This window comes from Lepisosteus oculatus, unplaced genomic scaffold (assembly GCF_040954835.1).
Source record: "Lepisosteus oculatus isolate fLepOcu1 unplaced genomic scaffold, fLepOcu1.hap2 HAP2_SCAFFOLD_90, whole genome shotgun sequence".
Classification (NCBI taxonomy): Eukaryota; Metazoa; Chordata; class Actinopteri; order Semionotiformes; family Lepisosteidae; genus Lepisosteus; species Lepisosteus oculatus.
Genome location: NW_027168428.1, coordinates 175145 through 198780, shown reverse-complemented (window position 1 = coordinate 198780; position 23636 = coordinate 175145). Strand labels below are relative to the sequence as shown.

General features: G+C 43.7%; 7 non-coding genes across 7 annotated transcripts; 3 read left to right on the top strand and 4 right to left on the bottom strand.

Moving 5' to 3' along the window:
• Positions 1-2786: 2786 nt before the first annotated feature.
• trnar-ccu (transfer RNA arginine (anticodon CCU)) lies at positions 2787-2859 on the bottom strand. Its single transcript has one exon. It is a non-coding gene; the product is annotated as a tRNA-Arg (tRNA).
• A 4095-nt stretch (positions 2860-6954) lies between these two features.
• On the top strand, positions 6955-7036 carry trnas-gcu (transfer RNA serine (anticodon GCU)). Its single transcript has one exon. It is a non-coding gene; the product is annotated as a tRNA-Ser (tRNA).
• Positions 7037-16162: 9126 nt separating this feature from the next.
• On the bottom strand, positions 16163-16304 carry LOC138236472 (U4 spliceosomal RNA). The gene has a single exon (XR_011188648.1). It is a non-coding gene; the product is annotated as a U4 spliceosomal RNA (small nuclear RNA).
• A 1292-nt stretch (positions 16305-17596) lies between these two features.
• LOC138236525 (5S ribosomal RNA) lies at positions 17597-17715 on the top strand. The gene has a single exon (XR_011188697.1). It is a non-coding gene; the product is annotated as a 5S ribosomal RNA (ribosomal RNA).
• A 636-nt stretch (positions 17716-18351) lies between these two features.
• On the bottom strand, positions 18352-18515 carry LOC138236536 (U1 spliceosomal RNA). Its single transcript, XR_011188707.1, has one exon. It is a non-coding gene; the product is annotated as a U1 spliceosomal RNA (small nuclear RNA).
• Positions 18516-19820: 1305 nt separating this feature from the next.
• Positions 19821-19939, bottom strand: LOC138236464 (5S ribosomal RNA). The gene has a single exon (XR_011188640.1). It is a non-coding gene; the product is annotated as a 5S ribosomal RNA (ribosomal RNA).
• Positions 19940-21243: 1304 nt separating this feature from the next.
• Positions 21244-21385, top strand: LOC138236471 (U4 spliceosomal RNA). Its single transcript, XR_011188647.1, has one exon. It is a non-coding gene; the product is annotated as a U4 spliceosomal RNA (small nuclear RNA).
• The last annotated feature ends 2251 nt before the right edge of the window (positions 21386-23636 follow it).

Here is a 23636-nt window from a genome sequence, read left to right as displayed (position 1 = left end):
ACCCTCACGTCCCGCACTTGCATATAACGCCGTTACGTGCCCAAGCGGTATTGTACGTCATCCTAGCACTGCACCCCGGGGCGTACGGTATATGGGAACGAGCACACGCCACGAATCGTCTCGAATCACTCCCTACAGCTATAAGGCATCTTGAAGCATGCACCCCCAACATTCTTCTTTGCGCATCTGTGAAAGGTAAACTCTTGAGCAAACTCTGAACCAGCTCTAAGGAAACTAATCCGATTAGACGTTACTTTGACTAATCATTTAAGGGACCCTTGTTAATTGGAGAAATCAATGATTTCGAATGAATTCTGTATGCGATAAAAGACAGCTATACACAGAAAACATGCAGGACACTTCTCATGATGTTTCCCGAGCCGAAACACAGTGCGTTTTTCCAAGCCATCTGACAAAGCCCGCCCACTGAAAACTGCAGCAAATCGTGTAAAGACGTTCAACTTTGTAATTACTGCACGCACAGGAAGCAGAATAAATTCCTCTTTTCAAACTGTCAAAGGTTTGCTTTGCGAACACTGCAGGACATCGCACAATCTCTTTTGAACGGGGACAAACGATTTCTTATGGGGCACAGTAAGTACAGACGTTTAAAAAGCTCCACTCATGCCGACGATGCAGCATGAAGAAGCGCAACCTAACGTTTGCATTCCTAGCAAATTCCTTTTATTTTTTGATAAATAAAGACAGTCTTGTTTAACAAACAACACACACAACATTTTACATTGTGAATTCAATTCAAATCAATGTATTTCTATATAGCGCCTTTCACAACAAGGTTGTCCCAAGGCACTTAACAATGCAAGTTGTTAAGAGCCTTGTGTTTAATATGCCGCCTAGGTTACGTGCTGTCTCTTTGAGGCAAATGTTTAAATCCTCTGAGTTAAGTGCTGAAGTTATAGTAGTCCTATCAGTATTGTTGCCTCCGATCAACAGATCCTCATTTTTCTCAGAGTTGAGTAACAAAAAGTTTTCACACATCCAAGTATTTCCTTCCTTAATGCATTTAACTAAACTGATAATAGAAGAGTTGTCGTTTGGTGTAAACAAAATGTTTATTTGAGTGTCATCAGCATATGAATGAAAGTTCATATTATTTTTTCATATTATCCTACCTAGCAGCAGCATGTTGAGAGAGAGAGCAATATTGGTCCCAGCACTGATCTTCTGGTACCCCAAATTGAACTGGTGACATTGATGAAGCAGTACAATTATTAGATATTTGAACATAATGAAAACGATGAGTAAAATGTGAAGTAAACCACTGAAGGACGGTTCCAGATAAGCCAACCTCAAACTCAAGCCTGTGTAACAAAACAGAGAGGTCAACCATGTCAAAGGCAGCTCTAAGATCTAGAAGCACAAGCACTGTTGCATTCCCCGCATCAGTAGCTAAGAGAATATCATTTACGACTCTTGTTAATGCAGTTTCAGAAACCAGACTGAAATTTCTCAAGTATATTATTTGAATCCAGATACGATTGACGTTGGGCAACAACTATTCTCCCAAGACTTTTAGATTGAAATGGGACCTTTGAGACAGGCCTGTAGTTGTTAAGAACTTGTGGATCCAAATTTGACTTCTTAAGGAGTGGTCTAACAACCGCTACCTTAAATTGATCAGGTACAACGCCTGACGCAAGCGATGCATTCATCATACTAATTATAGGTCCTGCCAGTCCTTCGAGGGAATCTTTGACTAGCTGAGTGGGGATGGGATCTAGCGAACAGGTGGTTGACTTTGTCTTACGTCTGTGTTCATGAGTCCACCATAAGAAGAAATCTGAACAGGAGTGGTGATCATGCGAGGTCACCATGGAGGAAACCACTGCTCTCCCCCCCAAAAAAACCACCACTGCCCCTCTCAAGTTTGCTAAAGACCACATGGATGTTCCACAGCAACTCCTGGAACAATGTTCTGTGGACAGACGTGACAAAAGTTGAACTTGTTGGTAAATGTGCACAGCGTTATGTTTGGAGATAACAAAACACTGCATACCAACTCCAAAACCTCATCCCACCTGGGAAGGATGGCGGAGGCTGTACGGCTTGCAATCATCGAGGGACCGATGAATTCCAAGATGTATCAGGAAAATCTACAGCAGAATGTCAGGGTGTCTGCCTGTGATCTAAAACTCGAAAGACGCTGGGTCATGCAGCATGACAAAAACAAAGGAGTACATCAACAACAGAGTGGCTGAAACAAAAGAAATTCCGTATTTTGGGATGGCCAAGTAAGAGTCCTGACCCCAATCCCATTGAAGTGCTGTGGCGTGATCTGAAGCAGGCCGTTCAGTGCAAGACATCCCAAAAATATACATGAACTGAAACAGTTTTTCATAGAGGAATAGGCCAAAATACCTCCTAACCGCTGCTCAGGTCTGACCAGCCGCTACAGAAAGTGGGGGTTGAGGTTTTTGTCATAAAGGAGGTTCCACTAGCTCCTTAATATAAGGGTTCACGTACTTTTTCCATCAATGACCTTGATTTTTTAAACCATTTGGTCAATAAAGAAACAGCAATGTCAAATGTTGGGCGTGTGTTGTTTGTTAAATCAGACTCTCTTTATTAATTATTATGACTTAGATAAAGATAAGATCACATGTTAGGAGCCATTCATGCAGAAATCCACATCATTCCGAAGGGCTGTTTACAAAAGTTTTTCTCCCAACTGTATGTGAGAGAAAAGCAGAGACGCTCACTGAGTAAGGTGGGGTTGCAGCTTTGCAAATCACAAGGACATTTGTACGCTCAAAATGGGACAGGAGCACCCCAGATGGGACTCAAACCCACAAACCCTGGCTTAGGAAGCCAGTGCCTTATCCATTAGGCCACTGGGGCACACTGGGTTGGGTCGATCATGCTGATGAAGAGCCAGTTTTTTTTTCCTTTGCTTTTACAAAGGGATCCCCAAAATTAGGAAAGTTAGGCAGCAGAAGGTTTACTGTGACCTGAGAAGGACCGGCATCCAATCACGGTGGTACACACAGACATGCTCTCACTCATCTGAGCTACACGGCTACCAAGATGATCTCAGGTGCGCCGAGCTGGTACGGAACATTTTGAACTGAACAACGGCGAATTGTCTCTCAGACAGGCTTTTCACCTCTGAGCTCCCTGACTGACAGTAATCAGCTAGCTAGTGAAACAGTCAGCTGCTTCTAAGCCTTAAACAGCTGCATCTCGGCGCTTCCACAGACAGATGATTTGAAAGCCAAACATCGCCCATTGGGAACACCTTACTATCACTAGTTTAAGAGACTCTTAAGGTCTTGCAGAGGTGCCTGTCTAATAGCATGCGCTTTGCAAGCTATAGGTGTTTAGGCTGAGGCAGAATGCCTGTTAACAAAATGTTTTTCTAAAGGGGCCTCGCACTCTTTTCCAAGCAATGGTCACCATCCCCACCGAGTGTCACAATGTAGTCATGTCCTAGGACATCACCTGTTAGTCTCCATTTGTCTGCCACCAACACTTTAGGTTACGGGGTCACAACCGCACCCCGGAGACCAGAGGAGCCGTTGCCGTTCTGGCGGCGCAGATTGGGCTGAAGGTGGGGCGCTTGAATCTCGCTGTTGGAGGCCGTCTGAAACTGACCCAAGCCTTTCCCTTGAATTAAATGTAAATAAGAAATGAACCCCAGATGCACATGGAATCAATCACGTGTTTCCTTTGAGCCGTTTCAGAGACTGCTCCAGAGTTTACCTTGCACAGATGCGCAAAGATTAATGATGGGGGTGCACGCTTCCAGGCGTCTTACAACTGTAGGGACTGTTTAGAGACAATTCGTAGATTGTGCTCATTTCCCTCTATTCCCCGTGTTGCAGTGGTAGGATGACGTAAATTCCTGCTTCGACACGTAACGGCATTATAATCAAGTGCGGGAGCTGAGGGCTTTAGTTTTGTTTCGTTTTCCATGGCGTTCGTAAGCGCGCAAATCAAAGGCAATTCCTGCGTCTAACACGAATGTAAATGCTTTTGAAAGTGCAGTGTGGTGCAGCTTGTAAAATCCTTTTCCACATTTGTGGTTTGTTGCTGTTTTTTCTGTCTGCCAAAGTTGCATTTTGACATCCGGACTGGGGGACTTTATCATTTGAACGTGAAGCCAGCCTTAAACCCTCTGAGGCGTGTCTGTCTGCCGGCACGAATCTTGTGAAAGGTTTTTTTTTTTAACGGAGAGCGACTTTAAAAAGGTTTCCGCAGCCACCTCGCACTCCGTGTTAGATTATAGGAGGAATGCGGCGGCAGCGAGCTCGCTTTTGTCATGGCCGAGTGGTTAAGGCGATGGATTCGAAATGCGTTAGGGACTCCCCGCGCAGGTTCAGAACTTGCCGACTCCTGCGTCTGCCGCACGTCGCCTTGTGCCTGCGCGGCAAAGGCAAAGTGCCGCTTCTCCTTTCCCGGTACTATAAAAACGTTAAATCGCTTGGACCCGCTGCCATGGAAAGCAGTTCTTCAGATTACCATACATTCTGCGTTCGCACCTCTGGTGCTCTACTTATGCCTTTGAAAACCTAATGAATAAAGCTGAAAGAACCGACACGATATGTAGGTGCTCGTAAAGCACGCATTAAAGAACTGTTAACAGCAAGGGTTTCAGTGGGTTAACTGAGAAGGCGTGATCGCTAATTGTTGACTTTTTATTTGGTGTTAGAAACACTCTTACTGTGCATGACGTGCAACAAATGTAGCCACAGAAATTGCATCACGCTTTCATGTATGCTATTGCAGACACCAACGTTGCCTAGATAGAAAACCGAAATAGCCGTGGGTTTGCTTGCTGGTCTGAAGGATCTCTCTTCGAATCTCTATCATTTGTCAATGGAAGTAAAAGACGCTGCAATCTCATACGTTCAGAATCAAACCCGCAGCTGTTGTTCGACTTTATTTCTTGACTAATTACAACTGAGTGTCGCATGAGCAGTTACGTAAACTTGTCTGGTATATTTGAACACAAATGCCGTTCTTCAATTAAAACTAACAGTACATTGTCAGGGACATTCAGTTCTATACAAACAAGAGACACAAGAGAATATTTCTACCTTTCATGTGGACTACGTGTTGACTTACTGATCGGAATAATTGAAAAGTTCGGGTTCATAGCCGATGCAGTGCGTGCTAATTAGAACAACAGCAACGATTAGCTCTCAGCACCGTACTGAGCCCAGGTGTTTTTCTAAAGCTGTCAAGTGCAGTTCATTTACATGAAGGAAATCTCTTACTGGGTACGATTACAATACAGTAAGTAGCACAGGCTACTTAGGGAGTAGCCTGATGCGTTTAAAAACGACCCGAGCCAGGCGGAAGTCGAACCTACAATCTCCTGATCCGTAGTCAAACGTGTTATCCATTGCACCACTGACCCTGGTGCAACACTGCAGGACTGCAAGCCGGTGAGCTCAGCACTGCAACTAGTAAAATACCCCGGTCCATTCTTTTCCAGAAGTGAGAAACACCTGTTTTCTACATTTTGTCTGTTTTAAAACCATATCTCTTTAAACCAAACCAAGAGTTTGTCTTTTGCTCTGATATTCTGATTCATTTCGATTTCAAAGAAAAAAAAAACTACCTTCCAAAGCATCATAAAATTGTCCCTTCTTCCAGACTCTACTTCTCTCTTGTAGTAGTACAGCAGACCTTTCCAGGTGAGCAGATCACAGAGTCCGAAATGAGCTTCCTCCATCAAGCAAAGTACCTGAACATGACTCTGTCATCATAAAAGCGCCCCTGTAATAAAGAAATTCAATCTGAAATCAAGAGGGCAGTTGCCTACTGAAATACAAGAAGTCATCAATTTTAACCTAGCAACACATTAAAGGCTGCATCTATACAAGTACGATTCTAGAAATGCTCACCAGATTACGTTTTAAGAAGGAACTGCGCTTCAGGTTCTGCCGAGATCTTAACTCGGATGGCAGGATTCAGAGTCCGGAGTGCGGACTGATTGCGCACGGAGGGTCCATATACTGTGGATCCCTCAGTGATCTTCCGCGTGTTCAAACAGCCAGCGTGTGACTCCCCTGTCCCCGTGACCTCATTGCTCTGCTCTCTCCTCTGTGCAGCCGAGCCCGATTCACGGTAAAGTGAAAAAAAATATGCCCTCAACGTGAGATTTACTCTGGAGCGAGGATAGATGTTACCTTTTTATCATTGAACAGGATGTATGTGATGTGGCGACTAGGTTCAATTTTGTATCCTCTTTAAAAGATTAAGGACTGGGGTGAGCGTGATTTACCACCCTTTCAGCTAAGATCCCGACGTGCGCACCGTTTAAGCTGCATAGACTCGGTCGTTTAACTCTTCTCCATTAGCAGGGTTAAGGTTAAAGAAAAAAAACATTGCTGACTTCTTTTTTTTTGCCAGCTGCTAGCGCTGATTAGCAAGGTTTGTATTTCATGTTTTGCAAGTTGCATCCATTTTAAGAAAAACAAGTCGTGTTAAAGACAGGAAATGAATACTTGCATTTAATTAAGTCTAGCCGTAGGCGGTTATCCACTGGGATTCAGACCCAGGGCCTCCTGTTTACTAGACAGGCGCTTTAACCAACTAAGCCACAGCGCCCTGGGAGTGCTGTCCTTTTGCAGCCACTTGGACACACCACTCAGACACATCTGCATTCGGTGTGTGCTCCGCCTGCTCGCTGAGCAAGTTGCCACCTTTACATACAATAGCAACATCGACACCAAGAGAAAGGATGACAAATGGCTTTTATCTGGAACTTTTCATGTCCAAGGAGCTCAATGTGCTTTCTGTGTACAACAGGGCCACTGAACTCCACGCTGGCCACTGAACCACAGCAGTGGCTTGCTGGCTTGACATCTCCCAAGGAAAATATTGAAATCGCATGTGGAACAGGAAAATGACCCTCGAGTACGAGGGAAAAAAAAGAAAAAGATCATCTGGAGCGCGCCAACCCAGTTGGGACAGCCCAGTTTTGTCGACGAGGTGGCCGAGTGGTTAAGGTGATGGATTGCTAATCCATTGTGCTTTGCACGCATGGGTTCAAATCCCATCCTTGTTGGTTTCCATGTCTGTTTCCATTCTGTTTTTGATCCCTATTGCTCAATGCACAGTGAAAGCATTGCATACATGTGTCTGACAATGAGAAATGGGCCCCTGAGACAGTCATTTGCCTGTTTCACAAATGATCGTATTTTACTAGAGATTCTGTTTGGGATTCAGATGTGCATTCGGACAGCAATCCCTTTCAAGAAATGATACGTTCTGGATGAGGTCAAAGGTGCATCATTTGGACACTTTGTGGGCTTGAAATACAAAGAAAATCATGTTCTATGGTACAAGATAAATACAAAACTTAAGCTTTTATTATAATTAGATTTGTTTATAAAGCATAAGCAATCATTTATTACATTAATATATGTAAAAATAACATTTTAGCATCATACGTTTAGTATATTTAGTCCCTAATGCTGAAAGAAATGATCATAGAACATGACTTCTAACCTTACCTGCGGTGTTTTTGATCCCTATTGCTCAATGCACAGTGAAAGCATTGCATACATGTGTCTGACAATGAGAAATGGGCCCCTGAGACAGTCATTTGCCTGTTTCACAAATGATCGTATTTTACTAGAGATTCTGTTTGGGATTCAGATGTGCATTCGGACAGCAATCCCTTTCAAGAAATGATACGTTCTGGATGAGGTCAAAGGTGCTGGAACACTGTATTTAGGATGTGTTTGCAGTTATTCTGTGTTTCTAGCTTCAACCCAGTGATATATATATATATGCTCACTGATTTTTTGGTACATGCCCAGGGCAATAATCATTATGAGGATTTATTTCCATATGTGCTAGAGGTAGTGTTGTGAAATTCTTCAACACACTGGATCGCAGGTTTAAACCTGCACTCTTACTCCTTAAATACCAACAAATGCAGATATGTAGCAATCATATTGTAGCTGACACTCATTTGCCTATTTCACAAATGATCATATTTTACTAGAGATTCTGTTTGGGATACGGATGTGCATTCTGACAACAATCTCTTTCAAAAAATGATTTTACCTTATCGCAGCTTTGCCCCTCTTGCCTCTTTGGAAAATATCTCCATCTTGTGGTCGTTGTTGGTAATGTCTAGACAATATCTCCATCTTGTGGTCGTTGTTGGTAATGTCTAGACAATATCTCCATCATGTGGTCGTTGTTGGTAATGTCTTCTTATGCCCTTTTTTTATTTCAATTCTTTATTAGTTGATTCTAGAATCTCTACAATAGAGCTGAAAATATCAGTTTTGTAGCAGACAATATGACATTAGTTATAGTCCAATTAAGACTTTATTACCCTGTTTGTAACATAACAAATTAAAATTGATTAAAACTAAGTTTGGAACACCAGGGAACATAAAAAATGATTTTTAGGAAAACCATGAGGTTCTCTGTGTCCGATGCCTGCAAGGGGAGAAAGCTAGAATTCTTTGCTTTTTCAAAATTTGAAAATAAACATCATATAACAACAGCTTTCATTCCTAGGAGTGAAAAATAACCATTTTTGAAGACATTTTAGTTTCTAAAACACTACAATAAAGTTAAAAACATCAGTTTTATATTACTTTTAGTATTTTTAGTGAAATTAGTCATTTATTGCACTATTTTTAATATAATCTCTAATTAAAAGTGAATAGAATTAAGTTTGGAGCAACAAGGAACACAAAAAAAAAGATTTTAAGGAAAAAAATGATGTCTTCTGTGCCAGGTGCCTGCAAGGGGAGAAAGCTAGAATCCTACCCAGGCTCCTGGAGCTCTGTCCTGGCTAAAGGAGGGTGAATCCATCCCCTTCAAAGCTCCATGAAAAAATGATCATTTAAAATTTGAAAAAAAAAACATCATATAACAACAGTTTTCATTCATAGGAGTGAAAAACAACCATTTTTGAAGACATATTAGTTTCTAAAACACTACAATAAAGTTGAAAACATCCGTTTTATATTACATTAATTTTTGTGAAATTAGTCATTTATTGCACTATTTTTAATAAAATCTCTAATTAAAAGTGATTAAAATTAAGTTTGGAACAACAAGGAACACAAAAAAAAAGATTTTAAGGAAAAAAATATTGTCTTCTGTGCCAGGTGCCTGCAAGGGGAGAAAGCTAGAATCCTACCCAGGCTCCTGGAGCTCTGTCCTGGCTAAAGGAGGGTGAATCCATCCCATTCAAAGCTCCATGAAAAAATGATATTTTTAAATTTGAAAAAAAACAAAAACATTATAGAACAACATCTCTTGGTCCACAGAGTGCAAAAATCCAACTTTGAAGAAAATCCATTGACTGATCCCCGAATCCTGAAGTTTCTTCGCATGATATTGGGCTTGCAACCACTTTCTGGAAAATGATGAAAAATGCCAAAAATGAAAAAAAAGTTATCAATTCTAGAGCCTAAGAGGAAAATAAGACAAATGTATATCTCCAAATAATTTTATGTGCTTCAGAAGAGCCCAGGAAAGTTTTTTGCATACATGAAACCACGCCCGTTTGCACGTAAGCAGACATGGTTGCACACACGACTGCATGAAAGCACGCGTGCATGCAAAATCATCCTGTTAAGCATTTGAAAAGCCGCACCACGGCGCACTTGAAATAGCTCTTACATTAGTGGTCGACACAGGAATCGCCTTTTTATTTACGCTCTTACCAACGCGATGGAAAGCAAAACAAAGCAAAGCAGAGCAAAACAAAACGAACAAACGCAAAACCCTCACGTCCCGCACTTGCATATAACGCCGTTACGTGCCCAAGCGGTATTGTACGTCATCCTAGCACTGCACCCCGGGGCGTACGGTATATGGGAATGAGCACACGCCACGAATCGTCTGAAATCACTCCCTACAGCTGTAAGGCGCCTTGAAGCGTGCACCCCCAACATTCTTCTTTGCGCATCTGTGAAAGGTAAACTCTTGAGCAAACTCTGAACCAGCTCTAAGGAAACTAATCCGATTAGACGTTACTTTGACTCATCCTTTAACAGTTTTCAGTCTCTGTCTTTAAACACCTTGCTCAGTCACATTCAAGCCACAAGTACTCTTCTCGGATGTTGCACAAACAAATCCTAATGTCTTGAAAGCATTGCAGCATGTTTGTGTCCCACTTCCCGTGGCTGCAGGACGACTGACACGAACGGACAAACACAATCTGTGGCGTTTAGCGTGACATAGTCTTGCAGGCATCGTGCTGTCTTACTGCAATACTATACCACTTGAGGAAACAGTCCATCTGGCCATGAAACTCATTTGAACGTCTAGCTACAGCAACTAACAATAACATGATTTATTCAGGATGTGTGGAATCAGCACGTCCCGGAGACAGCTTCTGAAATCGTGAGCATTCTCTGGTGGTGTCCTGGAGGGCTCCCCCGGGCATGTGTTGGTGGTATAGTGGTGAGCATAGCTACCTTCCAAGCAGTTGACCCGGATTTGATTCCTGGCCAACGCAGTGGCAAGTGTTTTCAAATGCTGTCACAAGCCTTGGATTGTGACTAGCAAAGCGAAGCCTTTTGAAAGAGCTAAAGCACTGCAAAACGGAATTGAAGGAGAATCTTACAGGGGATTCTGAGCGGTGTCTAAATAAATAAATTCACAGCGTCCGCGGATGGCATTTTGCAGCTGGAAGTAGATGTCGACGCTTTTTGCACACAGCACCAAAAAAGCGTCTTTTTTGAAGGTACAGGCATTGAGCATTGGTGGTTCATTGTTAGAACTCTCGCCTGCCACGCAGGAGGCTTGGTTTCGATTCCTGGCCAGTGGCTTTTGCAGCGAACGGCTCCATCACTTGCATCCCAACTTTTGCAACTCGCAACTGAAAACCCACTGAAGCTAAGCAGGTGTGAGCCAGGTCAGAATCCGGATGAGGGTGAGCTACAGGGAAAAACAAAGCTTCCAGCTGGAAGCGGTGTTAATGGTGCCGGCGGGGGGGCGCTCACCCTGAGGTCTGTGCGGGTCCCAATGCCCCAGTATAGTGACGGAGATGCTGTGTTGTAAAAGGGCGCTGTCTTTTTGGATAAAACCGAGGTCACAGCGCTCTGTGGTCATTCAAAATGACCACCAAAACCTTTGACAAAAGCTCTTGGTAATTGATGGTCTTCAATAATGCTTCTCCTTTAGGTACATTTTAAATCAGCTGAAAAATGCTGTGAAATGGGGGGGCACTTCAGGCCAGTGTAGGATTTGGGTTACAAGAACCATGAAACTGCACGAGAAAGCCCGTACACTGATTACACGGCTTTCTATTCAAAGGAGGACAAAAGAAATTCCCTGAGTTTGATTTTTTGCAGCACAGAGAGGAGCACTGTCATGAGGCCGGTTAGCTCAGTTGGTTAGAGCGTGGTGCTAATAACGCCAAGGTCGCGGGTTTGAGCCCTGTACGGGCCAGGTCTAGGTCCAGGTCCCTGTTTATGAAACAGGCAAATGACTGTCTCAGGGGCCCATTCCTCATTCTCAAGACACATGTATGCAGTATGTACACCGTGCATTGAGCAATAGGGACTGAATACACCACAGGTAAGGTTAGAAGTCATTCTGAGGTGCCACATGTGAGGGATACAGCTAGGCATCCGAAATGTAGGGTTTGAGGCCCTTCAGGAGTACTGCATCCTTTGAGACAGACCCGTGCATGTTAAACAAATGATCATTTCTTTCGGCATTAGGGACTAAATATACTAAACATATGATGCTAAAATGTTATTTTCACATATATTAATGTAATAAATGATTGCTTATGCTTTATAAACAAATCTAATTAAAATAAAAGCTTAAGTTTTGTATTTATCTTGTACCATAGAACATGATTTTCTTTGTATTTCAAGCCCACAAAGTGTCCAAATGACGCACTACATGATATAAGGAAGATTATCACATGCATATCGGTATTATCTTTCTTATGAAAATGCATTCCTTTCATTACCTTTTACTTTTTAAAATGAACTCAAATTGAGTATAATGTAATAATTTAAGTAGAATAGATTCTAATAATATAATGATCCAGTGTTTTGCACTACTTCACTGCTTCACTGCTCTATGCCATCTGGAAATAAATCCTCAGACTGCTTACTGCCCTGGGCATGTACCAATAAATTAAAGGAGCACATCTGTTTATCACTGCGTTGAAGCAGGAGACACACAGTCTCTGCAAACACATCCTAGATACAGTGTTCCAGCACCTTTGACCTCATCCAGAACGTATCATTTCTTGAAAGGGATTGCTGTCCGAATGCACATCTGAATCCCAAACAGAACCTCTAGTAAAATACGATCATTTGTGAAACAGGCAAATGACTGTCTCAGGGGCCCATTCCTCATTGTCAGACACATGTATGGAATGCTTTCACTGTGCATTGAGCAATAGGGATTAAAAACACCGCAGGTAAGGTTAGATGTCATGTTCTATGATCATTTCTTTCAGCATTAGGGACTAAATATACTAAACGTATGATGCTAAAATGTTATTTTCACATATATTAATGTAATAAATGATTGCTTATGCTTTATAAACAAATCTAATTAAAATAAAAGCTTAAGTTTTGTATTTATCTTGTACCATAGAACATGATTTGCTTTGTATTTCAAGCCCACAAAGTGTCCAAATGTTCTATGATCATTTCTTTCAGCATTAGGGACTAAATATACCAAACGTATAATGCTAAAATCCTGAAAAAAGGATGTGCTCCATCTCGTCAGTAGATTGGATTCCAAAACTGATTTGGGTCAATATACATTACCTTTGAAATTAAAGTACAGTCTACTGTAGGGAACCATCAACTTAGAAAGCATTGGCCTTCCCTGGGGGTCAGGTAGGTGCAAAAGATAAACTTTTATCCTATCTTTACCTTAAGATAAGTGGCCAAGCAGTATTTTTCCAAGTTTCACCAAGCACATCATGTTGCCATAGTAGACAAAGTTCTATAAAATGTTAAATAACTTTTAAAAAAAGCATCTTGGTCTTACAGTACTGTACAAGGTGAATTAAACTGTCCCTGGTAATAAAAAGTAATTAGAAGCATCTCAGAAACTTTATCTCTAGAAACATTAGCTGTTTTATATCATGTAATTTAGTGTGATGTTGTCAGAATTCAAGGACATTATCACACACAGAAATTGGTTCAGTTAAATCTAAAAAACACAGCTAAACATGGGTTTAAATGTAACAGAAGTCTTACCTCTTGTCAAAAGATTTAATTCAAGAAGCGATGTAATAAATGATTGCTTATGCTTTATAAAGAAATCTAATTAAAATAAAAGCTTAAGTTTTGTATTTATCTTGTACCATAGAACATGATTTTCTTTGTATTTGAAGCCCACAAAGTGTCCAAATGATGCACTACATGATATAAGGAAGATTATCACATGCATATCGGTATTATCTTTCTTATGAAAATGCATTCCTTTCATTACCTTTTACTTTTTAAAATGAACTCAAATTGTGTATAATGTAATAATTTAAGTAGAATAGATTCAGGTAGGAAATATAGAGTCATGATGTTTATGGCTGACATCATTTCACATGGGTGAATTTTAAGCTAAGAAATAAAAACATTTACAATGAAGATACCATTACTTAATTTTAAATGCCTTTAAAAAATAAATACCTCCTGAGAATAATTTGCCACTCCCAGATCCTTGGTAAGGTACTGTTTGAATCCAATCAGGAGAGGAGCATCCAGGGAGTGCTTTCTATAGAGTACAGCTTGGGCCACTCTCTTCCGGCCTGCTGATACTTTTTAACTACTCAGGGCCTGTAAGGATATAAAACACCGGTTTAAACATTTTATACCTATAAGACAAATTAGAATTTTAGTAAAAAATAGATACATCTGAAAAATAAAAAGTCTTACTGCTGATAGAGTTCATCAGAGCTCACATCTTCCCTTTCCTTATCCGCTTCTGTTTCAGTTTCTAGAGCAGCCTCTGGCATCTCTTCCTCCTGGACAGCGGCCTCTTGCTCAGGGCCGCTGGAATGCAGGTATATTCTTTTCAACATGCTTTTACATAATATGTTGTAACAATGATTTCAAAAAGAAACTACAGAAGCCTTACAGATTAAAAATATCTCACCTTGCCAATGTGTCTTCAGGCTCCCCATGTACAAAAAGGCCCAAGGACTCTAGCAGTCTTACAACCACTATCCTGTTTGCCTCACCAGACACGATCTCTATTCTGTGGTAATCCACGATGACCCCGTTTTTCAGGTGATTCATCATGTCCTCCCTCGCCTGTTGAGAGGCCATCCTGATCTCTTCTGCCGTGGCGTGCTTCATACACGACCTCTTCAAGTGAGCGGGTTTCCTCTGAAAATAAATAATACCATCTGTGTATAGAAACAAGCTAAGACTGATTTCTTAAATTATCCTTAATTTTCTCTCTCATAGTTTGAGCATAATGATTTTATTGCATTTATAAAAGAATTGCTCATTGCTCCTAAATAAATAATGGTTTCATAAAAAAGTGAACACTTACTTGGTCTCAGTCACAGACTTTCCAATAGAAGCCATTGTGGAGTTCAGCAACTGCAGGTCCTAGAAGTGGGGAAGGAATTTTAAAAGAGAAATTGAATTACAATACAGAAGGAATGGCTGAGGGATCACTGAAATATATATATACAAATTCCAAAGACTGAGTCCATATAGAAACAACTACCTTTCATTTTCAGTATAAGAAAAAAAAACATTATCTTCCAAAGCATCATAAAATTGTCCCTTCTTCCAGACTCTACTTCTCTCTTGTAGTAGTATAGCAGACCTTTCCAGGTGAGCAGATCACAGAGTCCGAAATGAGCTTCCTCCATCAAGCAAAGTACCTGAACATGACTCTGTCTTCATAAAAGCGCCCCTGTAATAAAGAAATTAAATCCGAAATCAAGAGGGCAGTTGCCTACTGAAATACAAGAAGTCATCAATTTTAACCTAGCAACACATTAAAGGCTGAATCTATACAAGTACGATTCTAGAAATGCTCACCAGATGACGTTTTAAGAAGGAACTGCGCCTCAGGTTCCGCCGAGATCTTAACTCGGATGGCAGGATTCAGAGTCCGGAGTGCGGACTGATGGCGCACGGAGGGTCCATATACTGTGGATCCCTCAGTGATCTTCCGCGTATTCAAACCGCCAGCGTGTGACTCCCCTGTCCCCGTGACCTCATTGCTCTGCTCTCTCCTCTGTGCAGCTGAGCCCGACTCACGGTAAAATGGAAAAAAATATGCCCTCGACGTGAGATTTATTCTGGAGCGAGCCAGTGTTGCGCATAGCTGCCTTCAAAGCAGTTAACCCAGGTTCGATTCCCGGCCAACGCAGTTGCGAATGTTTTCAAATGCTGTCATGAGCCTTGGATTGTGACTAGCAAAGCGAAGCCTTTTGAAAGAGCTAAAGCACTGCAAAACGGAATTGAAGGAGAATCTTACAGGGGATTCTGAGCAGTGTCTGCATACATGCAGTCAGATAAAGGTGCTGAAAGCTTGAGCTACTCTCAATGTCATGCTGCCCTTCCCCGGAGTAAATCTGTTACATTGAAAAAATGCTTCTGGCAGGTTCAAAAAGGGACCCTTGTTAATTGGAGAAATCAATGATTTCGAATGAATTCTGTATGCGTTAAAAGACAGCTATACACAGAAAACATGCAGGACACTGCTCATGATGTTTCCCGAGCCGAAACACAGTGCGTTTTTCCAAGCCATTTGACAAAGCCCACCCACTGAAAACTGCAGCAGATCGTGTAAAGACGTTCAACTTTGTAACTACTGCACGCACAGGAAGCAGAATAAATTCCTCTTTTCAAACTGTCAAAGGTTTGCTTTGCGAACGCTGCAGGACATCGCACAATCTCTTTTGAATGGGGACAAACGATTTATTATGGGGCGCAGTAAGTACAGACGTTTAAAAAGCTCCACTCATGCCGACGATGCAGCATGAAGAAGCGCAACCTAACGTTTGACAGACAAAAGCCGGGCGCCGCTACGAGCAATATGAAATCAAACTGACAGCACACGGCGTTTCGCGCTGACTCAAAAGTGATCTCGACAGACGCTGTTCTCTGCATAACGCTGAAAGAGCTAAAGAGCGTTTCTGTTGAGACGTAACAAGCTTGTTTCTTTCTACCATGATGTTACCATGACAAAATCTGTCTTTAAACACCTTGCTCAGTCTCTGACGAGACTGTCAAAAATTGCTTTCGCCGATTGTATTGCAAACCGGCGGAAGCGGGGTATTGGGAAAAGTTTTCAACTAGCAATAATCGCGCCTCGGCTAAACCTCACAGGCTACGATACTGCCACTGCGCAAAGCTGACGGTTGCCAGGCAACCGCGGGGATCCTATGGAAATCGTTATCGATCGTCTCATGGCATGTCGTTGCTATAACGCTTCATATTTGTCGTCTTCTTCTTCTTCTAGCTTGAGGTTTTGAAGAATTTCATGACAGACAAGGGCTCCGTTGGGAACAAAGGGCGTTGTGAGAAAACCGTTGCTTATTTTCAGCAGCAGAAATACAACCCTTTAAATACAAGATGACAGAACAATGAGGAAGGGCATGCCGGGAGGAACTCATGCACTACAGAGGAAAGGGGGCGGGCACGTACAGTTCACATTCAAGCCACAAGTACTCTTCTTGGATGTTGCACAAACAAATCCTAACGTCTTGAAAGCATTGCAGCATGTTTGTGTCCCACTTCCCGTGGCTGCGGGACGACTGACACGAACGGACAAACACAATCTGTGGCGTTTAGCGTGACATAGTCTTGCAGGCATCGTGCTGTCTCACTGCAATATTATACCACTGGAGGAAACAGTCCATCTGGCCATGAAACTCATTTGAACGTCTAGCTACAGCAACTAACAATATCATGATTTATTCAGGATGTGTGGAATCAGCACGTCCCGGAGACAGCTTCCGAAATCGTGAGCATTCTCTGGTGGTAGGGGCGTTCAAGATGCCGCTCAGGTGGGAGGTAAAGTTTAGTGGTTGGGGAGTTTTTTTGAGTTTTTCATGACCTGAATGTTAATTTTTGCTTTTTTTGACTACAGAAAAATAAGGACTTAACACTAGTTGTTTAAACTTCAGTTATAATTGAAAGAAAAAAAAAACGATTTTTTTTAGGTTTAAAAAGTCCGATATGAGTAACACTGGGAAAAGAAAAGAGAGTGCTGGGTCTTCGAAGGAGAACTCTAAGATACCTCAATCGTATATGTATAGCACTACAAAAAAATCGATGGCAACTAAAGGGAAAAGTGAAGCAGCTGCAGGGGCAGCAAGAGGGCGGAGGTGCCGCGCGCCCGGCCGACGTGTTGGACCGGTGTGCTTTACGTGCTGAAATAAACACGCGACAGCCCCGAAATGTTTCCAGAGTGCTGTGCACTGAAGACTTGCCTGGTGCTCCTCCGTGCAGATTGTTTGTCCTCCTCCAGTGCGGGACGAGCCAACACAAGGGAGCGCATTCGCCAACATCCAGGCACGCAATGCGATTTGGAAAGCAGCTCCTTTCCAAAGAGTTGCACACGAACGATCCTTCAGTCCCGCTCGGGGGGCACGGAACCCCCGCCACACACAGCTTCAAGTAGCGAGTCAGGCGCCGGGACTTTCGCTTACGGCCACACCACCCTGAACACGCCTGATCTCGTCTGATCTCGGAAGCTAAGCAGCGTCGGGCCTGGTTAGTACTTGGATGGAAGACTGCCTGGGAATACCAGGTGCTGTAAGCTTTTGCTCTCCCGGCCAGCAGGGGTCGCCGTTGGTGCCGTAGGCTTTGGGAGGAAAACCTGCAGAATGGAAAGGTGATCTATAGCCTCATCTCTAGAGATGTTTTGTTGCTGTGGCATGTGTGTGACCCATATTCGAAAAAAAAAACCCGTCTGTAAAACGAATATCGAAGCTGCCTCTAAATCTGCAAATGAAGATGAGTCGATAAACCACTCGTTTTTCGTATAACTAGACATATATTCATTTGTTACCGATTTCATTCATTGAGCACGAATACAATAGAGGTACAGCCATTCACTGTTTGACATGTCTGCACTGGTACAGAACCGAGCAATCAGAAAACGGGTGAAACTGTCTTTAGACTCAGCATACAGTACCGAGGCCCCCCATGACCAAATAAAGGCTAACCTCGATAATCAGCCTAAAGAACGCAGACTACAGCAAAACGACTGACTTTGAAAAGGGAATGAACGTCCGGAAGGAGTAGTGGAACTAGCTTGAGATGCTTCTCCGGACCCCTAACTAAAAGCCAGCGAGAACCAGCAGCGGCGTCCACTCCTGTCGAACCGGGATCCTTCCGCAGCCACGCAGCTCGTGGTGTCCTAACCCTCCCGTATCTGATTTTGGACCAAGCACATCAGGGGAGAGCGCGAACGCAGTCCCCCACTACCAGAAATTATGCAGTCGAGATTCCCACATTTGGGGAATTCGCAGGGGTCAGCACAGCCGGAGTGCAATGGCCGAGCCTCGCCCTGGGTGAACCTCCTTCTTGATCAAGGTATCTCCCCTGCCAGGTAAGTATGAGTTAAACAGGCCCCTGCAAGCGGCCCGCACCCACAGCACAAATCGCGCAGCCTAGGCCACCTCCTCGCCCTGCACGCCACCGCCTCCTGCTGGGCCCACTCTTTCACACACTCACACGCCACACTAACACTCAAAAGTGTGGGCAAAACGAGAAAACGAGCGCGCCGTTTCCTACACATCTGCAGTCGCCGTTGCGCATTCGCAGCATGTCCCGGGATGCAATTCGGCCTCATTGCGACGTGCGCCTGCCACACACCGAACAAACCTTTTCAGCAATTTCCAAAAAACGGGCCTGCTTGCCTGCCCACAAGGCTCCGTCTCTTACCTGCTCTCCAGAGCCTGCTGCCTTCTGTGCTTTTCTCTTGGCACCGCTGCAGTGCACACAACTCCTGCAGCGGGAGGGGGGGAGAAAGTTCCCGCGCTCTGCCGCAGGGAAGGCTCGCTCCGTGCGCACACGTCCTTTCGATGCCAGTCCAACAAGTGCTCCGCATTAGCTGCGTCGGGGCTCCAATGGCCACAATGCCGGGGAATGGCACCTGTAAAGTGTTAATTGGGGCACAGGAACAGCCCGTCTCGTCTCGGGGGGGCCGGCTTCAGAGACAATACAGCAAACACAGCGGGGCGGGGGAAGAAGACGACACCACACATGCGGGTACATTCAGCTCCGGCGGGAACGAGACATTTGTCGGTCTTTTCAAGTGCCGAGAGCCGAGCAATCCTTCACTTGTATCGTTTCTCCCCGGTGACTAGATCTGGCCCTGCGACTCTCGACTGGGCTCACCCCCGGGGCAGCCCAGCAGGTGTGAGCCTGGCCGGCACCCGGATGGGAGATTCCACCCCGGAAAAGCTCCGGTTGCTGCTGCTCCTGCAAGAGGTGTGACTGGGACCAGTAGGGAGCGCTCACCCTGCGGGCTGTGTGGCTCTCTTACGCCCCAGCCTCCTGATGGCGACACTCTGCTGCACAAACAGGCGCCGTCCTTCGGGGGAGGCGTCAAACCGAGGTCCCGACCCTCCTTGGCCATTAGGAAACCCCAGGGCTCAATGAATGAAATCGGTAACAAATGAATAAATGTCTAGTTATACGAAAAACGAGTGGTTTATCGACTCATCTTCATTTGCAGATTTAGAGGCAGCTTCGATATTCGTTTTACAGACGGGTTTTTTTTTTTGAATATGGGTCACACACATGCCACAGCAACAAAACATCTCTAGAGATGAGGCTATAGATCACCTTTCCATCCTGCAGGTTTTCCTCCCAAAGCCTACGGCACCAACGGCGACCCCTGCTGGCCGGGAGAGCAAAAGCTTACAGCACCTGGTATTCCCAGGCGGTCTCCCATCCAAGTACTAACCAGGCCCAACCCTGCTTAGCTTCCGAGATCAGACAAGATCGGGCGTGTCCAGGGTGGTGTGGCCGTAAGCGAGAGCCCTGGCGCATGACTCGCTACTTGAAGCTGTGTGTGGCGGGGGTTCCATGCCCCCCGAGCGGGACTGAAGGATCGTTCGTGTGCAACTCTTTGGAAAGGAGCTGCTTTCCAAATCGCATTGCGTGCCTGGATGTTGGCGAATGCGCTCCCTTGTGTTGGCTCGTCCCGCACTGGAGGAGGACAAACAATCTGCACGGAGGAGCACCAGGCAAGTCTTCAGTGCACAGCACTCTGGAAACATTTCGGGGCTGTCGCGTGTTTATTTCAGCACGTAAAGCGCACCGGTCCAACACGTCGGCCGGGCGCGCGGCGCCTCCGCCCTCTTGCTGCCCCTGCAGCTGCTTCACTTTTCCCTTTAGTTGCCATCGATTTTTTTGTAGTGCTATACATATACGATTGAGGTATCTTAGAGTTCTCCTTCGAAGACCCAGCACTCTCTTTTCTTTTCCCAGTGTTACTCATATCGGACTTTTTAAACATAAAAGGGTTAACCCTAAAAAAATCGTTTTTTTTTTCTTTCAATTATAACTGAAGTTTAAACAACTAGTGTTAAGTCCTTATTTTTCTGTAGTCAAAAAAAGCAAAAATTAACATTCAGGTCATGAAAAACTCAAAAAAACTCCCCAACAACTAAACTTTACCTCCCACCTGAGCGCCATCTTGAACGCCCCTACCACCAGAGAATGCTCACGATTTCGGAAGCTGTCTCCGGGACGTGCTGATTCCACACATCCTGAATAAATCATGATATTGTTAGTTGCTGTAGCTAGACGTTCAAATGAGTTTCATGGCCAGATGGACTGTTTCCTCCAGCGGTATAGTATTGCAGTGAGACAGCACGATGCCTGCAAGACTATGTCACGCTAAACGCCACAGATTGTTTGTCCGTTCTTGTCAGTCGTCCCGCAGCCACGGGAAGTGGGACACAAACATGCTGCAATGCTTTCAAGACGTTAGGATTTGTTTGTGCAACATCCAAGAAGAGTACTTGTGGCTTGAATGTGAACTGTACGTGCCCGCCCCCTTTCCTCTATAGTGCATGAGTTCCTCCCGGCATGACCTTCGTCATTGTTCTGTCATCTTTTATTTAAAGGGTTGTATTTCTGCTGCTGAAAATAAGCAACGGTTTTCTCACAACGCCCTTTGTTCCCAACGGAGCCCTTGTCTGTCATGAAATTCTTCAAAACCTCAAGCTAGAAGAAGAAGAAGACGACAAATATGAAGCGTTATAGCAACGACATGCCATGAGACGATCGATAACGATTTCCATAGGATCCCCGCGGTTGCCTGGCAACCGTCAGCTTTGCGCAGTGGCAGTATCGTAGCCTGTGAGGTTTAGCCGAGGCGCGATTATTGCTAGTTGAAAACTTTTCCCAATACCCCGCTTCCGCCGGTTTGCAATACAATCGGCGAAAGCAATTTTTGACAGTCTCGTCAGAGACTGAGCAAGGTGTTTAAAGACAGATTTGGTCATGGTGATATCATGGTAGAAAGAAACGAGCTTGTTACGTGTCAACAGAAACGCTCTTTAGCTCTTTCAGCTTTATGCAGAGAACAGCGTCTGTCGAGATTACTTTTGTGTCAGCGCGAAACGCCGTGTGCTGTCAGTATGATTTCATATTGCTCGTAGCGGCGCCTGGCTTTTGTCTGTCAAACGTTAGGTTGCGCTTCTTCATGCTGCATCGTCGGCATGAGTGGAGCATTTTAAACGTCTGTACTTACTGCGCCCCATAAGAAATCGTTTGTCCCTGTTCAAAAGAGATTGTGCGATGTCCTGCAGCGTTCGCAAAGCAAACCTTTGACAGTTTGAAAAGAGGAATTTATTCTGCTTCCTGTGCGTGCAGTAGTTACAAAGTTGAACGTCTTTACACGATCTGCTGCAGTTTTCAGTGGGTGGGCTTTGTCAAATTGCTTGGAAAAACGCACTCTGTTTCGGCTCGGGAAACATCATGAGCAGTGTCCTGCATGTTTTCTGTGTATAGCTGTCTTTTAACGCGTACAGAATTCATTCGAAATCATTGATTTCTCCAATTAACAAGGGTCCCTTTTTGAACCTGCCAGAAGCATTCTTTCAATGTAACAGATTTACTCCGGGGAAGGGCAGCATGACATTGAGAGTAGCTCAAGCTTTCAGCACCTTTATCTGACTGCATGTATGCAGACACTGCTCAGAATCCCCTGTAAGATTCTCCTTCAATTCCGTTTTGCAGTGCTTTAGCTCTTTCAAAAGGCTTCGCTTTGCTAGTCACAATCCAAGGCTCATGACAGCATTTGAAAACATTTGCAACTGCATTGGCCGGGAATCGAACCTGGGTCAACTGCTTTGAAGGCAGCTATGCGCAACACTGGCTCGCTCCAGAGTAAATTTCACGTCGAGGGCATATTTTTTTCCATTTTACCGTGAGTCGGGCTCAGCTGCACAGAGGAGAGAGCAGAGCAATGAGGTCACGGGGAAGAAGGGACAATTTTATGATGCTTTGGAAGATAATGTTTTTTTTTTCTTATACTGAAAATGAAAGGTAGTTGTTTCTATATGGACTCAGTCTTTGGAATTTGTATATATATATTTCAGTGATCCCTCAGCCATTCCTTCTGTATTGTAATTCAATTTCTCTTTTAAAATTCCTTCCCCACTTCTAGGACCTGCAGTTGCTGAACTCCACAATGGCTTCTATTGGAAAGTCTGTGACTGAGACCAAGTAAGTGCTCACTTTTTTATGAAACCATTATTTATTTTGGAGCAATGAGCAATTCTTATATAAATGCAATAAAATCATTATGCTCAAACTATGAGAGAGAAAATTAAGGATAATTTAAGAAATCAGTCTTAGCTTGTTTCTATACACAGATGGTATTATTTATTTTCAAAGGAAACCCGCGAGGATTCCCCTGGTGTGCAAGATGTGCCTGAATACTCTTGATCAGCTTCCTGCTCACTTGAAGAGGGCGTGTATGAAGCACGCCACGGCAGAAGAGATCAGGATGGCCTCTCAACAGGCGAGGGAGGACATGATGAATCACCTGAAGAATGGGGTCATCGTGGATTACCACAGAATAGAGATCGTGTCTGGTGAGGCAAACAGGATAGTGGTTGTAAGACTGCTAGAGTCCTTGGGCCTTTTTGTACATGGGAAGCCTGAAGACACATTGGCAAGGTGAGATATTTTTAATCTGTAAGGCTTCTGTAGTTTCTTTTTGAAATCATTGTTACAACATATTATGTAAAAGCATGTTGAAAAGAATATACCTGCATTCCAGCGGCCCTGAGCAAGAGGCCGCAGTCCAGGAGGAAGAGATGCCAGAGGCTGCTCTAGAAACTGAAACAGAAGCGGATAAGGAAGGGGAAGATGTGAGCTCTGAAGAACTCTATCAGCAGTAAGACTTTTTATTTTTCAGATGTATCTATTTTTTACTAAAATTCTAATTTGTCTTATAGGTATAAAATGTTTAAACCGGTGTTTTATATCCTTACAGGCCCTGAGTAGTTAAAAAGTATCAGCAGGCCGGAAGAGAGTGGCCCAAGCTGGACTCTATAGAAAGCACTCCCTGGATGCTCCTCTCCTGATTGGATTCAAACAGTACCTTACCAAGGATCTGGGAGTGGCAAATTATTCTCAGGAGGTATTTATTTTTTAAACGCATTAAAAATTAAGCAATGGTATCTTCATTGTAAATGTTTTTATTTCTTAGCT